This window comes from Zalophus californianus, chromosome 1 (assembly GCF_009762305.2).
Source record: "Zalophus californianus isolate mZalCal1 chromosome 1, mZalCal1.pri.v2, whole genome shotgun sequence".
Lineage (NCBI taxonomy): Eukaryota > Metazoa > Chordata > Mammalia > Carnivora > Otariidae > Zalophus > Zalophus californianus.
The window spans coordinates 185,369,761-185,375,378 of record NC_045595.1 but is presented as its reverse complement, the minus strand read 5'-3'; the positions used below and the strand labels follow the sequence as shown (position 1 = coordinate 185,375,378).

The window sequence follows — 5,618 nt, the reverse complement described above, 5'->3', positions numbered from 1 at the left end:
CTTCTGCTTCACACTGACATATGAATAGGAGTCCCAAGATAAAACATGTGTTTTTAAAATAGAACATATTTACTTAAAATAACTACTGCCTACTTGACACTCAACAGACTTTTTTTCAAAAATGAAAGATGTGAGTCTAACACTTCAAGCAAAGATGAGAGTAGTATTAATGATGACATTTGAGCTTTCAAGCAAAAATTAGAATTTTCGAAAATGTGCATGGTTTTCATGTACCATAAAATTGACAACTTCCTAATACTTAAAGGTGTTTCTAGTAACACTGGTAATGATATTGGTATATATGGTTTTTGATATTATGTAACAAAAAGAGCCAACAGTTGGAAGATCTGCATAACTCCATGAGTCAATATTTTCCAAATGGCCAAAGCATGATACTTAAAGTCTTACATAAACAAAGGATCTATTCCAAGTGCATGATAGACTAATGGATTTTAATGTAACAGAGTTTTAAAAATTAACTGATATGGTTTCAAATTTTACATTGCAACTTATTTTCAGAAAATTCCATTTGTCAAGTTTAATATATTATCAGAAAAAGCATATCCATTGTTATCTGAAAGGACTATTAAAATACTCTTCCTTTTTCAACTATATATCTTTATAAGGCAGAACAGAGGAGCAGCTGTGCCCGACTCTTAGAGGATTCTTCTCCTGCCGAGGCACTGGAAGAAGCATATATTTCTGGGGGTGAAGTTACAAGATTCTGGAGATCGCATAGGCCTGGGTGACTCAGTGAGTGGTTGGAGCAGAGTCTCATGATGGGCATGTGCCATTAATGAAGAGGATGAGCTATACAATTTGCCCAATGCAAATGTGATTGTACTGAATGAATGCCGTTGCATCGTACATTTAAAAAGGGCAAAATTCATGTTACCTATATTTTACCACAATTAAAAAAAAAAAAACCAAAACTTTAAGAATACCAAGATAATGACAGCAGTTAAACCAAACATTGGCCCTTCTTGAGCATGGAGCCCTGAGTGACTGCCTATCTTGCAAGCCCATGAAGCTGGCCTTATTAGAAAAAAATCAACCTTTATTGTATTAAGCCATTGGGATTTTAGTGTTACTTATTATCACAGCATCACCTGACATGTCCTGAATAATAAAGAGCTGAAGAAGGCTTAACTAAAGAAATGACTTTCTAAACTGATATCCAGAGAATAAATAGGAATTAGCAAAGTGAATAGAAGAGAAGACTTGCTCAAGGAGAAATGGCAGCGGCGCCTGGGTGGCTCAGTCACTTAAGCGTCTGCCTTTGGCCTCAGGTCATGATCCCAGGGTCCTGGGATTGAGCCTCACTTCGGGCTCCCTGCTCCATGAGAAGCCTGTTTCTCCCTCTCCCTCTGCCTGCCGTTCCCCTTGCTTGTGCTCTCTCTTTCTCTCTGTCAAATAAATAAATAAAATCTTAAGAAAAAGAAAAAAAAAGGAGATGGAATAACATATACTAACACCCTTAGTAAGAAGAGAGAATAACAAACACAGCATAATGATACCCCATTTGCTGGCTATTGCTGTTGTCCCTCCAAAATACTCTTCACCATCCAGCTTTCTGCCTCAGGAGATGACCTGTATGGGCTTTAACAATGGATTCCCTTAACTTCGGCTTATAGTTAGATTTGGCCACTGGAGAGCTCTGAACTTTTTGTTTTTTTTGCTTTTTCTTTTTTTAAAGCTGAGGGAAGAATAAAGAAGCCAGTACATTTATTTCTCTGGCCCTCTCTATGAGGTTGTCTCAGGTAATGCCTCAGGTAATGCCTCAGGTAATGCCTTTCCACTAATGACATTCAGGTCTTCTCCAAAGGGATCTTTCTTCCTAGGTTCCATAACCACTTCTATCCCACAATCCCTTTGGTCCTAAGGATGGTAGCGCGTTCTGGTTGTGGTTTCAATCTGTCTTACTCACATATTTGTAAACAGTTCCTTCACTGAACCCTTATTGAATTATCTTGTTTTAAGAGGCACCGTATTGTTCCCATTTAGGCCCAGTATGATAATGCCAGTATCAGAGAGCAGAAGAATGAATACAGCTTGAGATGTGGTTAGAGAACAATGTAGAGACCAGGTCCATGTGGATATGTGAAGCAGTTTTGCCCACCATCTTTTAAGAGAAGCCACTGAAATACATGCTGGAGGCATGTTATGAATGTAGGTACATTTTTAGAAGAAAGCTTTGAAAAAAATACAACTTAGACTCTATTCCAGTGGATGTATTAATCCTTGCACCCTACATAAAAAAATCCATTTTTTTCTGCAAAGTAATCACAAAACTCTTGTCATTAGTCTGTACAGAGAATTATAATACATATGAGTTAGAGAATAATGTAACCAATTCAGCTGCCTTCTCTATAGAAGAACAAAAGTGTATAATCAGTCCAGAAGGACAACCCTAGGGGTAAGAGGGCACATGTTTTTAGGTTTAATTATCTCTAAACTCTAGGTAATTACCCATAATTTCAAAGTAAATCTCAATTACATTACCTGGTTTATATTTTTTTTCATTCCCGTAAAGAAATTTGCATCATACTTCTTTTATAGTTAGAAGAATCATTATAGCTACCAGTTGAACCATAGATTTGTACCTCATTGTGGCTAATAATGGTACTTAATTAGAATAACCAGACTAGCTAGAATAATTGGTTACCACCTGGAATACTTTATTATAATAAAAGGAAATCATGCTATCTATTCATGTCCATTCATGTCCATTTCCTAAACCCAGAAATACTTATTTCCTTTTCATCAAGTTGTGTTTTAGAAAAAGTTGTATGTTGTATACACTCCTAGGAAGTGAATTGTGACCCTTCCTCCCCCAGTCATATGTTGAAGTCCAAACTCCCAATACGACTGTATTTGGAGATAGGACTTTCAAGAGGTAATTGAAGTTAAATGAGGTCATAAGGGTAGGACCCTAATCCAGTAGGATGGGTAGGCTTATAAGAAGAGCAGAAGAGTAGAAAAGAAGCATGCCACAGAGGAAAGGCCATGTGAGGAAATAGCATGAAGGAGGCTGTCTGCAAGCGAAGGAGATCTCTCCCCAGAAACCAACCCTGCTGGACCATGATCTGAGACTTCCAGCCTCCAGAATTATATGAGAAATAAATTTTTATCATTTAAGCCACCCCATCTATGGTATTTGTTATGACAGCCCAAGCTGACTAACACAGACTTTGGGACTGAGAAATGGAGTGCTACTGTGACAAATACTTATAAAAAAGGAAGTGCCTTTAGAACTGGGTACTGGGTAGAGGCTGGAAGAGTTTGAGGTACATGCTAGAAAAACCCTAGATTGAGAAGAAGGAACTGTTGACAGAAATGTGGATGCTAAAGGTAATTTTGGTGGGAGCTCAAAAAAGCAAAGGGGAGCTGGAGAGAAAGTTTCCATCTTCTTAGACAATACATAATCATGAACAGAACGTTGGCCAAAATATGGATGTAAAGACCATTCTGGTGTGATCTTAGATGGAAAGGAGAAGTATGATTTTCCCAGAAAAGCATACATCTGGTGACATGTTTGAGGAGTTTTTTGGGGAAAGAATTGGCAGGGTCCCCATTTTGTGGGTTGTAAACAAAGTGCAGGAGTTGAGCAGTTTTAAGTTCTGCCTTGGCAGAACTGTGATGTTCCCTGCATCCAAAGAGATTGAAGGGGAACAATTAGGCTGGGGGAATTAGAGAATCTAACTGATATTTCCTGTGGTCTTGTGGCCGTCATGCAAATGGATGCGTGTAAGGGTAGCTTAAATGGCTGAAATGCGAGGTTCCAAGACAAGTGGGTTGGTGGCATGCAAAGTTTGAAATCTGTTTGAGATTGCCATAGATAATCTAAGACTGCCTGGGGCATATTAGCTTTGGGAACTTTGGTTACAGTGTAGGCCAAGGAGGCCCTTATTGATATCCATTTTTATTTTTCTTTAAATATGGAACACTTTACAAATTTGTGCATCATCCTTGTGCAGGAGCCATGCTAATCTTCTCTGTATCATTCCAATTTTAGTATATGTGCTGCCAAAATGAGCATTCAGTGTCCATTCTTTAGGGCCTGGGAAGTGGATCCAGGCCACTTCCCAGGAGGCATCTAGGAGGCATAGGAGGCATCTAGGCATAGCCAACAATTGGAGGAATAGGTTGAATTGGCTGTTTGGAGGAGGTATTGTGCCTCCTTAGGGGAGCCTTAGTATTACCAGTGGAAAGTGACAGCAAACAATATAAGAAGAGCAGAAGAGGAGTGATATTTCACAATGGGCAGGTCTTTTTGCTATTTTTGGATTAGAGCCAATTATGTGAGCATAGAAATCCACATTTAGGATTTGATATATACTAAAAGAAGCTTACAATGAGAAAAACAAAGATCAACCCAAAAAGGGGTGATGATTGTATTGTGAGAGCAAGACATCAAGGGCAGGGACAGCTCCAAGTAAGTAATGATTTCTGACCAAGTAAATTCAGAGAGGTCACCCTGAAGGAAAAGGTTGAGAATGAAGTCTTGGAACCGGGAAGGAGAATCATGAGAATTTGGAGAGGAAAGTATCTAGGGAGTTTTTCTAAGATAATATCTTAGAATGATTGCATACAAGAGAATGGGGATTGGCCAGATTCATGGGCCTCCACATCTCTGAGTGTGTATCACCTGAGTCTCATTTGAATAACAGGTATAGATCTCGAATGGCTCGAAGCTGTGCTTGGCGGAGGGCTCCTCATCTGTGGACTAAGCAGTCTTGATTCTGGAAAGATGGATCCACAGGGAGAAGCCGTGAAATTTTACCAGTGTTGGAGTGGTCAGGAGCGCTTGATAGGGCACAGTCCAGAGAGGTTCCAGTGACTTTTCATCCTGTGAAAGAGTCTTAAGGTATACCAAATCCCTGGATGTAAGTTTTGGATGTATGTTACCTGAGAACGAGGAGTCAGGTTTTCAACTGCACTGGTTTTGGTGGTCATTAATGGTGGAGACAGTTTGCCCGAGGGATATAACATACTGTGTGAGATGGTGGCTTTCAGGGTCTAATAAAAGATTTGTTTGGAGGAAAGGTCTCCCATAAAGAACCCAGAATAGCTTGAGATGGGTTGTGGATTTTGGGGTGAAATGTGACCTTAATAATGCAAGGGGAAGGAGAGTCAGCCAAGATTATTGAGTTTCATGCATAAGTTTAGTGAGGAGTCTTTTTATGGTTTGGTTGGTCCTTTCCACCTTACAGGAGGACCGCACCCACAGTCTTACAGATGAGCTGCCTACAGATGGTATGTTCTCTGGAGGAATTCGCTAACTCCCTGTGTTATTTGAGAGTCAAAAGCTGGGCCATTGTCTGACTGTAAAGAGCAGAAAAGCCCAAAACAGGAAAGGATGTGATCGAGGAGAAGAGTGGGGATCTCCGAAGCCCTATCTGTTTTAGTGGGAAAGGCTTCAATCTATCCCATAATGGTGTCTACAAATACCAATAGATACCTGAACCCTTTGCAGGTGAGATATGTGCTTAAAATCTATCTCCCAATTCTCCCCTGGTAGAGTCCCTCATCTACGGATACACTGAAGAAGTGGGAGATATTTATGGGCCCCCTCTGGTGTGATGGGACAACAGGTAGAACACATCTGGGAGATAGCC

At 39.9% G+C, this 5,618-nt stretch overlaps 1 non-coding gene across 1 annotated transcript; it reads right to left on the bottom strand.

The window, feature by feature from the left end:
- Positions 1-3,932: 3,932 nt before the first annotated feature.
- LOC113919015 lies at positions 3,933-4,039 on the bottom strand. Its single transcript, XR_003518761.1, has one exon. It is a non-coding gene; the product is annotated as a U6 spliceosomal RNA (small nuclear RNA).
- Positions 4,040-5,618: the final 1,579 nt, after the last annotated feature.